The sequence below is a fragment of the Triticum aestivum genome, chromosome 3A (genome assembly GCF_018294505.1).
Source record: "Triticum aestivum cultivar Chinese Spring chromosome 3A, IWGSC CS RefSeq v2.1, whole genome shotgun sequence".
NCBI classification, from domain to species: domain Eukaryota; kingdom Viridiplantae; phylum Streptophyta; class Magnoliopsida; order Poales; family Poaceae; genus Triticum; species Triticum aestivum.
In genome coordinates, this window is record NC_057800.1 from 42,103,794 (window position 1) to 42,115,952 (window position 12,159).

General features: G+C 44.2%; 1 pseudogene; it reads left to right on the forward strand.

The window, feature by feature from the left end:
• Positions 1–799: 799 nt before the first annotated feature.
• On the forward strand, positions 800–5,107 carry LOC123060103 (putative disease resistance protein RGA3; annotated as a pseudogene).
• The last annotated feature ends 7,052 nt before the right edge of the window (positions 5,108–12,159 follow it).

Sequence of the window (12,159 nt, forward strand, 5' to 3'; positions counted from 1 at the left end):
AAACTTCAAGCATAATCTCAACTTGATGAAGTTGTGATTAAGGGAGGGTGTCAAACATGCTGTTATATTGGTACGGTATCCATTGGCGTATATTGGCGTGTCATCCTTGCGCAGCACCTGGAGGTAGTTAGGATAGATATAGGATAGCTATACATGAGTTGTTTCTTTCTCTCCAAGTTCTATCTTCTCCCTGAATATCTCCTGTATCCAAACTACTTTGTATGCGCTGTACGAGAGGTGCGCCCCGCCTATATTAACACGTACCCGTCGGCCTCAACAGGCAAGACGTTTCCAGCTATTCGCACACTCAATACAGTTTCTATGGAAGCTGTGCACATATCCTCACAGTCACAGCTGGCTCCTGTATAACACAAAACATATACTCCCTCCGTCCGGAAATAGTTGTCCGAGGAATGGATGTATCTAGATGTATTTTAGTTCTAGATACATCCATTTGTATCCATTTCTATGACAAATATTTCCGGACGGATGGAGTACTAGTTTGTTTTGTTCACTAGTTGGTCAATAATTGTGTATCATCCATTGCAGGTGCAGCAGCATGGTTTTCCCCTGGTAATTGACTGATAATTTTCAGTTATCTATTGCGATTCTAGCTTGCACTAAGCTTTACGAGATCTTTAAAACTATCGATGGGCCAGAAGACTGCAAATTTATAAGGTAAAATTTGCTACCGTACTTTATAGAGTTTGGGACTTTGGTTTAAACTTTAAAGACTACAGTGGAATAAATTATTATCATACCTTGTGCATTCATTTTCAGCTTTCGGTTTCTGCCATTCTCAGGGAATATCCTAGTATTTTTGGTGGACCTCTGGCGCTGAGTTTTTCTGATCCATGGCGGCCATACTTGAAACTTTGCTTAAATCAAGTGTCAATAAGTTGCAAGATGTCATTATGGATGAGTCCATACTAATCCTAGGGGTGGAAGAAGAGCTCACAAAATTGTTGCGGCGAGTGGAACTAATTCAGTGTTGTATATACGATACTGAGAAAAGGAGGACAAAGGAGCAAGCAGTAAACAATTGGCTTGGACAACTGAGAGATGTTATATATGATGTTGATGAAATCTTGGATGTGGCTAGATGTAAAGGAAGCAAACTACTTGCTGACGACCCTTCACCATCATCTAGCAAACCATGCATGTAAAGGCCTTTCAGTTTCCTCTTGTTTTTGCAACATCGTGCCACGCCGTGATGTTGCTGTTCGGATTAGAAGCCTGAACAAAAAGATTGAGAACATTCCAAATGACAAGATATTTTTGACTTTCAACAGTAGTACACAACCTACTCGAAATGGTCCAACATCCAAACTGATAAGAAGTTCCAATCTTGTTGAACCCAACCTTGTGGGGAAGGAGATCATACATTCTAGCAGGAAGTTGGTGGACTTAGTGCTTGCACACAAGGAGTACAAGTCTTACAAGCTCGGTATCATTGGAACTGGAGGAATTGGTAAGACAACACTAGCTCAAAAAATATACAATGATCTAAAAATAAAAGGAAACTTCAAGATGCATGCATGGATTTCTGTTTCGCAAGACTACACTGAAGTAACTCTTTTGAAAGAGGTCCTCCGGAATATTGGTGTGCATAGTGAGCAAGGTGAAAGCATAACAGAACTGCAGAGAAATCTTACAGAAACAATTAAAGGTGAGAGTTTCTTTCTCGTTCTTGATGATGTGTGGCATTCCAGTGTATGGACAGATTTACTTAGACCTGCGTTTCATGAAACAACTACGGGAATAATATTGGTAACCACACGAGATGATCAAATTACAAAGAGAATAGGTGTATACCATACCCATAAGCAGTAGCGGACCTAGCCCACTGGGCCAGGGTGGCCCAATAGTCCAACTGTACATATACATTTACTTCTTCCTTTATTTTTCTTAGGCTTTCTCCTATGGAATAAAGGCTATTTCCAAATCTCAGGGTGGGCCATGGCCCACCCTGTCCACCCTCTACCTCCGCCACTGCCCATAAGGTTGATCTCATGGCAGTAGAGGTGGGATGGGAGCTACTTTGGAAGAGCATGAACATCGAGGAAGAAAAGGAAGTGCAGAGTTTAAGAAAAACAGGGATTTAGATTGTTCATAAATGTGGTCGCCTTCCTCTTGCAATCAAAGTTACCGCTAGTGCTTTGTCAAGCAGACAACTAACAGATAATGAGTGGAGAAGGTATTGGGGCAGATTTATTGGCTCTCAGAGCATCCTCTTGGATGAAATAGAAGAAGCTTTGTATCTAAGCTATGATGAGTTACCACATCGTTTGAAGCAGTGTTTCCTTTATTGTGCTTTGTATGTTGAAGATTCTGTCATTGAACGTGATGAAGTTACCTGGTTATGGATTGCTGAAGGCTTCATCGAGGAGCAACAAGGTCAACTAATAGAAGACATAGCAGAAGAGTACTACTATGAGCTAATTCATCGGAATCTCCTCCAGCCAGAAATGATAAGTTTTGACCAGGCTAAATGCAGAATGCATGACCTCCTAAGACAACTTGCTTGTAATATATCAAGAGAAGAATGTTTTATTGGAGATGTTGAAACATTAAGGGGTGGAAATATGTCAAAATTGCGACGTATTACTGCTGTTATTAGGAAGGATATGTTGGTGTTACCTAGACTGGATAAGGTGGATGTTAAGGTGAGGACTTTCCTAACTGTTGAGGGTCCATGGAGAATTGAGAATACATTGTTCAAGACATTTCTGCTTCTTCGTGTTTTGGTACTGAATTACTCACTTGTACAAAGCATCCCAGATTACATAGGAAAGCTGATACATCTACGTCTACTTAATCTAGATTATACTGGCATATCTTGTCTTCCAGAATCCATTGGCTCCCTAAAGAACCTTCAAGTACTAAGCTTAAGATGGTGTAATGATCTGCACAGTCTTCCTTTGCCAATGACCCTGTTGTGCAGTTTAAGATGTCTTAATCTTTTGGGCACATAAATAAATCGGGTTCCCAAAGGGATAGGCAAACTTAAGTTCCTCACGTATTTAGAAGATTATCCTGTTGGTGATGGAAGTGATAATGCTGTTATACAAGATGGATGGAAGTTGGAAGAGTTGTCTTCTTTGTCACAGATGAGGTATCTTGATCTTGTTAAATTAGAAAGAGCACCTCACTGCAGTACAAATACAGTGCTTACCGACAAAAAACATCTAAAACAACTAACACTAGAGTGGACTGAACATGGAGAGGGGTCATATTCAGAGGAAGATGTCATCAATGCCGAGAAGGTCTTTGAGCAGCTAATACCTCCAGCTAACCTGGAAGACCTATGTATTATTACATTCTTTGGTCAGCGGTATCCCACCTGGTTTGGTACCACCTGTTTGTCTTCCTTATTATACTTGAAACTCATAGATGTACGATCATGTGTGCATCTTCCACCGATCTGGCAGCTACCCAACTTGAAATTTCTGAAGATTGATGGAGCACATGCAGTTACCAAGGTTGGGCCTGAATTTGTTGGCTGTAAGAAGGGTGATCCTGTATGTAATGAGTTGGTTGCTTTCCCCAAACTTGAAGGCTTGATCTTCAAGGACATGCCCAACTGGGGGGCGTGGTCATTTTTTGAGGAAGAAGTTGTTGCTGCTGATGTAAGAGGAGAGGATGGAGCTGCTGAGATTCAAAAGGAGGATGCCCAATCTGCAAGGTTGCAACTCCTGCCTCGTTTGGTGAAGTTGCAACTCATAGGTTGCCCGAAGCTGAGGGCTCTGCCGCCACAGCTTGGAGAGGACACTGCCAGCTTGAAGGAGATGCTTTTAATTGGAATAAACAACTTGAAGGCCGTGGAGGACCACCCAGTGCTCTCTGAGCTCGTTATTAGGAGATGTAAAGGCCTCGAGAGAGTCTGCGACCTCCCTCAAGTGACAGACCTGCGTGTACTAGGTTGTCCAAACTTAAGCCATGTAGAGGGGTTGGGTAGTTTGCATCAGCTGGGGCTGGGCGAGGATATGCAAGAGGCCCTTACGTGCTGGGTGCCTAAGCTTCAAGACCAGCACCAGCGACTTCATGGCGAGGACCTGGATATGTACACATATTCTACCGGTTAGATGGCACAAGGTATATATAAACGCTGCATACTGGTTGGATATTTAGTTTTCTAACTTTGATTCTCTCAACCATGGTTCATATTCTCCAGAAGTCAAATTTCTGCCTCAGTGGATACATGCATAAATTGCAGTCTTTGTGCAGTTGTATCTTGTTTGCCATTTTATATGCTTACGCAACCGAAATGCTTAGATCTATTGTGCTTGTACATGTTCAAAAAGAGCTTTATTTAGTAAATTGCAGGTAACAAGTTATTGCGTCATAAAATTTTGCTCTATATATGTTGCTTATGTGTGTTCCATCTCTAAACTAACATGCACTTGAAACTCAAATTGCAGCTTAAATTCTCATGATCATCCTCTCAGAGTTTATAATATTGGAATCTCCATTGGCATATACAAGTAGTAATAGCTGCCGAGGCATTGATCACTTATCGAGTCAAACTATACCCAGTTCTGCATGTAACGTGGTGCAAAACTAGATAATTGTAGCTATACTCATGCTAGATCGCAGGACATACTTGTAGCAAATTTTTAGTGATTTTGTTCTTGCTTTCCCCATGGGAAAATAGTAACTGAGCATTACACTTCATTTGATGGATGCATCAGTCTTAGGTATGCATTGCTATGGTAGCGTAGGACTCATGGTGCGGTTCGCTTCATCGGGAGAAGTATCGGACGTACTAAATTGAGGAAGCCTGCCAATGCTGAAGATGCGCAAGTACCATGATGGATGTGTAGCAAGCTGGTGAAGAAAGAACCGTCCTGTTTTCCTTTGGGCATGTGCCCTGGAATTAATTTATCGAACTTCGTTTTGTTTATTTTTGAATTTGATCCAGAGGCCTTTGCTGTACTGAACCTCCTGTGTGGTATGCTTTCACTTTTTTGGATGTAACCCATAATTTTCGTTTTATTTGTTCCTGAACTTGGGGCTGGAGGCGTTTGCTGTATTGAACCTGCGTGAACACGGTTTTGTTCTTTTCATTTGATGGATGGATCTCGTTTTGGCATGTTTTTGTTCTTTGAATGGAAGTAATGAATTTCGTTTTATTTTGTTTCTGAACTTGGGCCTGAAGCTTTGCCTGTGTAACATGTATGGCTCAACCTTTGTGACCGGGTCATGAAGGAAGAGCATTTTTGTTACTGTAGACCTTCGTTGTATTGTGTCGCCAAACTACATTGTCTGAAAGATTGTTAAACTGGAAATCATGACCAAATAATATATATGTATGCACATATATGCTTTTTCCTGGGATATGTATATATATCCTGGTTGTTGCAGGAAGTGGTGGATGACCGATGATGCCCCCTACTGACACAGATGACGCCAAACTGACACAGATAGTGACTGAACACGGCGACAGTGCGGTTTGCCGAGCTCCGGGAGCACAACCACGGCATGAGGTACACTCCGGCAGATGCGCTCATCTGCATATGGAGGCAGCTATCTGTGAGTGAAGCGTGAAGTATGAAGGGCAAACTCTGTTCCCTGCAACGAAGCTGAAAGAAGAAGAGGGAGATGACAGAAACTGCTGCTACGCCATCTTGCCAGAGCAATTAAAATAGTGCAATGTGATGCTCTTCAGTAGAGTACCATCTTTTCTGCACCTAATTAGCTCAAAGCAATGCATGATTGAGGGTTTGCACTTGTCAAAGGTTTTTGCCGAACGCCCTAGCTGGTCGAAAGACTGAACAGTTCAATTGGAAGTTCAGACATTCCGGTTGAAAGCGCGCCTTTGAAATTCTGAATGTGCATTTGAATGCTGAGGGATGGAATAAATCGACACAATGCAACGTGGAAGGTGGAAGGTGGTGGTCTGAACCTGCTGAGCTAAGCTGTGCAATGTGGAGGGCTGCTAATTATGTTTGCTCAAGAATAGTAAGGATGCAATCTCCAAGTACTAACTTTTCCCCCTTAATTCAGATTTTCAGAGGCGTGCTCTGCTTGCTCAATGGCTAGCCCCAAGCTGTGCCTGCTTTTGTGGCAGAAGGAAAAAAAAACTCGTGCCTGCTTGACTGCTCAAAGCGAACTGTACTGGTTTGTCAAATGTATTTGTACTGCAAGATGTCTCGGTGAACGTCGTGGGAGGGCGAGTTACGCATGGCTTTCTCAACTCCTTCAATCCGGTGTAGCGCACCAGCTCCTCTCGCCCGTTAGGGCCGCAAAGGTAATATCTCGCCTATTGCTACATATAAGTCACACTAGCCTCTGGTGCCCCGATGCAGGCTAGTAGCTTTGGAAGATACAGTTTCATGTGATTTTTGTTGGACCTGAGTTTCTATGTCGGTTTTCTTGACCCAACAGTGGAAGGCAAACATGGTTTTCTAGATTTTTTGGACTTTATTTTTCTTTTTTCTTTTCTTCCTTAATAGCGGGTTGGTTACATCCACAACCCAAATGGAAACCAAGCCTTCCAATTACGTAAATCAATAGTTCAAACCGCACTCAAAGGTAGGGCATTCACGGGTGGAGTGAAATCCAACAAAAAAATCAGTAACTAAAAGAATAAAAAAAGCTGAGTTCTTTTTTGCAATTTTCTTACTATGCTATTTATTTTTTATTTTCTGAACTTTTCTATTTCTTTTCTATTTCTTTTCTATTTTCTCTTTCCCTTATTATGCTTCTTTATAGGTTTTCCTTATTTTTTGTTTCTTGCTACCAAAAGCATATTAATACTTTTGAAAATACACAAACATTTCTAAAATTGTGCAGACACTTTTAAAAATTGCACAAAGTTTTTCTTACAAAGCCATGAACATTTTAAATTACATGAATATTTTTAAATATATGAACACTTTTAAAAAAATGCATATGTCCTTTTTTTGTTTCATGCACATGTTTTAAAGTACATATGTTTTGGTCCCAAAATGCATCAACATTTATAGAAGTACATAAGTGAACATATTTTGTTCTTTTTGTGTATATGTTTTCTGACGTACTCTATTCCCGTTTTATTTATTTTTTATTTTCCTATTTGAACTGTTTTTATAAAACATGACAAACATTTTTTAAAAACTTGATTAATATTTCTTTTAAATATGAGATGATATTTTTAAAATAGAATGGAAGATTTTCCAATACATATTGAATATTTTTCATGATGAATATTTTTTTGAGGCATAATGAACCTTTTCTTAAACAAGCTCAACATTTTTACAGCCACGCTATATAAGCGCCGCGCCGCAAATTTGTGGTTTTTAGCTCGCGTGCGCAATCGCTAAACGAGCTCCAGCGGAGGCTCAATAACCGCGCGCGGCATAAAGAGTTCAGCGCGCGGTCCGAATCGTCATCGCGCGGCTTTAATTTGGTGCGTCCGCTTCCGCGCGCGCACTCTCTCCGCCGCTCCACTTTCGCCCCGCCCGCGCCGCCGCCGGCAAATGAACCCAATGGACGGCCACGCCGGGCCCCCTCACCCCTTCCTACACCCGCGACCCCTCCGCCGCCGCCGCCGCAAACCCTAGCGCGGGGAGCTTTGGCTTCGCCTCCTCCGGTGCTCCTCCAAGCCTTCGCTGGTACTCAACATATGGCAAGCGCCGGCTGCTCACGCGCGCTGCAGTTTAGCGCGCCTGTTGGAGCGAGCGGCTCGCGCGCGCTAAACTTTGCAGCGGCAGCTGAAACAAGCGCACCGCGCCGCACAAAAACAGATGATTACCACGCTGCAAAAGGTTTTTTAGCGCGTAGCGCGGCTGTTGTAGATGCTATTACAGAGGCACCCCCGTTGGGCACGCCAGGTGCAGCTCCTCGCCGCTACATGGGTTGGCAGCCCAGAGGTCAGGAGTGCTGGCCTGTGCAGCGCAGCTCCGAGCAGGAAATGGAGCCCAGGAGGAGTGGAAAGCGACGGGATGACGACAGCTGGACGTCGGCGAGGTCGCCCCGTTGGGATCCGTCTGGCGAGAGGAGATGGAGGCGATGGGATGGCGGCTGGGCATCGGCGTGCTCGTGGGTCGTGGCCAAGAGGAGGCGGGGTGGCGGCTGGGCTCCGACTCCGACTGCCCGCACGCCGTCGCCGTCGTCTCCTCTTACTCGCACGCCGTCGCTGGAGATAATCAGAGGGCAGCCTCTCTGTTGGACTCCTCCTGTCCATTCTCCATATCTCAGAAGTAAAGTATGGCGCACCCAGCTAGCCCCTTCTATTCGGTTCGCCACCATGACCAAACCTCCTCCATCTTCCCGCGTCTTGCCGAAATTCGTGCTCCACTGCACAACAATCTCAAATGAATTCTCTGTTTACCTCATCATCTATAATCTTGTCCGAGCGCTATCGCTACTCTTAATTTCGTGCCATATCTGACTCAACCTGCTACTCGAGGTAAACTACATAAATTTTGGTTGGACACTATAACTCGCTAAATTACAAGGTATAACATGATCGGTGTCTTAGTCTGTTTATTAAGTACTACTCCCTCCTTTCCTAAATATAAGTCTTTTTAGATTCTACTATAAACTACATACGAAGCAAAATGAGTGAATCTACACTTTAAAATATGTCTATATACATCTGTATGTAGTTTGTAATGAAATCTTTAAAAAGACTTATATTTTGAAACGGAGGGAGTAGTACGTAGTAGTATCTGTATCTTGATGGGGATGAGGTGGGCATGTTAGGTACAACAACACTTCTACTTCGGTACACCCCCTAAACAGGTGAACGGTCCAGATTAGTTGATACCTCTTCATAAGGCCAACTCCACCGCGCGACCCTATCTTGTCCGGGTGCGTTCGTTTGGGGTAAAACAGATGAATAGCGCGGCCCAACGCGCGGCCTGAAACGAACAAATGTCCAGATTCCGTCCGTTTTCGACCCATCTCCGGCCCAAATTTGTGCTCGGTTTGGGGTGAAACGGACGCGCGCGGACGGCCTCGATGCACGCCCTTGTCCCCCCCCCCCCTTGTGGCCCGCCTATCGGGGACACTAGCAGTCCCTCCGCTCCCAATGCTTCACCCTCTCTCCCCGCCCTGCCCCACCACCGTGGCCACCGCTATTCTTCGGCCGCCTCCTCACCGCGCAGCCCCCGGCCGTCCATACGAAACCACGTCTCGACATGGCCGCCACCACGCCCGTGCTTTCGCTGTAGTTTTGGCCGTCGATCGGAGGAGGTTTGGCCGTCGCCGTCTTTGCCAGTGGCAGAGAGGACACGACCGCCGGCGACGTACCACGACGTCCGCGGCAGATTCCGACGAGAGCTCCAGAGCGGCCAGTAGCCGACCGGCAACCACCCCTGCTGTGTCGAGGTGATCATCGCGGCCTCTTCACCACCACGGCCGCAAGGTGTTCGACATTTTGCTAACAAAGGTATGGACAGTGGAGACGAGTTTTTCTTCCATCACTTCCTTTGTTCATCGGACGATTCATCGTCGGATGATGAAGATCTTGTGGTGGCTGCACTGGTCGTTCACGACCATATTCAACGGTAGCTTCCTCGGTACAGGGGGTCAGTCCCTGGCCGTGCTCCCAACCTGAACCGCAATAGGGAGAGAGGCCACGCCCTGCTCTATGCCGATTACTTTTCCAACACCCCGCTCTTCAAGCCGGATAAATTCCGTCGGTTTTCGAATGGCAAGGCATGTGTTCAATCGTATCCGAGAGGGAGTGGTTGCTCATGACCCATACTTTGAGTGCAAGACGGATGCCCTTGGCAAGCTTGGATTCTCCTCTTACCAGAAATGCACCGCGGCCATCCGCATGCTTGCATATGGAATTCCAGGCGATCTGGTGGACGAGTATGTGCGTATGAGTGAGACAACATGTCTGATATCAATGTACAAGTTTTGCCAGGCTGTGATCGAGGTGTTTGGCCCACAGTACTTGAGGTAGCCAACTGCAGCTGATACAGAGAGATTGTTGGCGACCAACGCAGCTAGAGGCTTTCCAGGCATGCTTGGCAGCATAGATTGTATGCACTGGGAATGGAAGAACTGTCCTTTTGCTTGGCAGAGCCAGTACAAGGGGCATGTCAACGCGTGCACTGTCATATTAGAAGCGGTGGCTTCGCAGGATCTTTGGATATGGCATTCTTTCTTCGGCATGGCAGGTTCTCACAATGATATCAACGTGCTGCAGCGTTCTCCAGTGTTCGCAAGGCTTGCAGAAGGCCACTCCCCACCTGTCAACTTTGAGATTAACTGCCACCAGTACAACAAGGGATACTATCTAGCTGATGGTATATATCGTCAGTGGTCAACTTTTGTGAAGACAATCTCAAAACCCCAAGGTGAGAAGAGAAAGAGATTTGCCCAAATGCAAGAGAGTGCTAGAAAGGATGTGGAACGTGCTTTTGGTGTGCTTCAATCCCGGTGGGGTATCGTTCGAAACCCTGCACTGTCATGGGATGAAAGGAAGCTTTAGGAGGTGATGACTGCTTGTGTGATCATGCACAACATGATCGTCGAGGACGAGCGTGATGAGAGTATCTTCGACCAAGGATTTGATTATCAAGGTGAAAATATTGAGCCCCTGCACCAAGACCCGGCCATATTTGAACAATTTGTGCAATTCCACCATGAGATCCGTGATTGGTGATTGGCACAGTCATTTGAATCTTCAAAATGACTTGATTGAGCACGTGTGGGATCACATTGGCAACCAATAGACGTATTGGTTCATTTTATGTTCAGTCAAGACAATTTCAATTTGGTTGTAAAACCTTTTTATTTTAATTTTCAAACAAATATTTGGACGTGCAAACTAGTTTTGATGAGAATACGGGCATTTTTGGCCCTGACGGACAGGATGGGGTAAATGGATGCGGCCGCGCGCTGGACGCACGGCCACCACATCTTAGGACACGCCCGGACACGACCCCAAATCCCCACCCAAACGGACAGAATCCGGACAAAATAGATGTCCGTTTGGGGTCGCGCGGTGGAGTTGGCCTAAGTAAGGGCAAGATGGTCATATATTAGAAATCATTCGTCCGCTCCATACGATGTACAGTGAGCTGGGCGGCCCATCTTTCCCTTCTTTTTTCTGATTTTAAATCCCAAAAAAATGTGAGCTCTCATGAATCGAACCAAGTTCTTCCTTGTTCATAATTTGACGTGATAACCAACCAGCGACTTGAGCACTTGTGTTTAGTTAGTTCTTTCTTGTCCTTTTCTTCCTTGCTCTTTCCTGTTTTTGATTTCCGTTTTCCCTATTTTTTCAAACGTTCTTTTCGGTTTTCATTTCCCTTTTTTTCTTTTTCGTTTTCTTTTCCTTTTTATGTTCCTTCTTGTTTTACTTTTTCTTTTGAATGTGCAAACTTTTTCGGTTTCCTTTAAAAAAATCAATGAACCTTTTTTTTCAAAGTCGATGAAATTTATTCAAGATTGATGATTTTTTTTTTCTAAATTGATGAATCTTTGTCGAGATGAATGATTTCTTTTTCAGAGTAGATGATTTTTAAGATGAATGATTTCTTTTTCCGAGCATGATTCAAGATGAATCTTTATTCATTTCCTGCAAAAGTTGAGATATTTCTTTTTTTCTAAATTGATGAATCTTTATTCAAGATGAATGATTTCTCAAGATGAATAAAGTTTTTTTTTCTAAATTGATGAATCCTTCTGGCAACCGAACACCCTTCATTGAACATGGTCTAGTTTTGGACATTCTTGAAATGACCCTAACTTTTGCAGGAAGGTGGGCATTGCCCATGGTAGGCACCAGTGATAGGTTTCAATGAGTTGTGACACCGTATGCAACTTGCGACACGCCCGATCATTTATCGGTCTTTTTTCATCGGAAAAACTCCAGAAAATGCAGAACTTGTTGAAAATCCAAACAACTTGGCATGGTGTCTTGAATTAGTCATACAAGGCCATGAAAAAAATGGGGGCCATTTCAAGGATGTCAAGAAAACAACGTGCTCTCAAAGAGAGCCTTTTGGCAACCGAACACCCTTCATTGAACATGGTCTAGTTTTGGACATTTTTGAAATGACCCCAACTTTTTTAAGTAGGTGAGCATGCCCATGGTATTGAATGATTTCTAACACCGTATGCAAGTCGCGACACGTCCGATCATTTATCGACCTTTTTTGGCCGAGGAAACTCCAGAAAACGCAAAATTCATCAAAAAAAACAACAGCTTGGCAT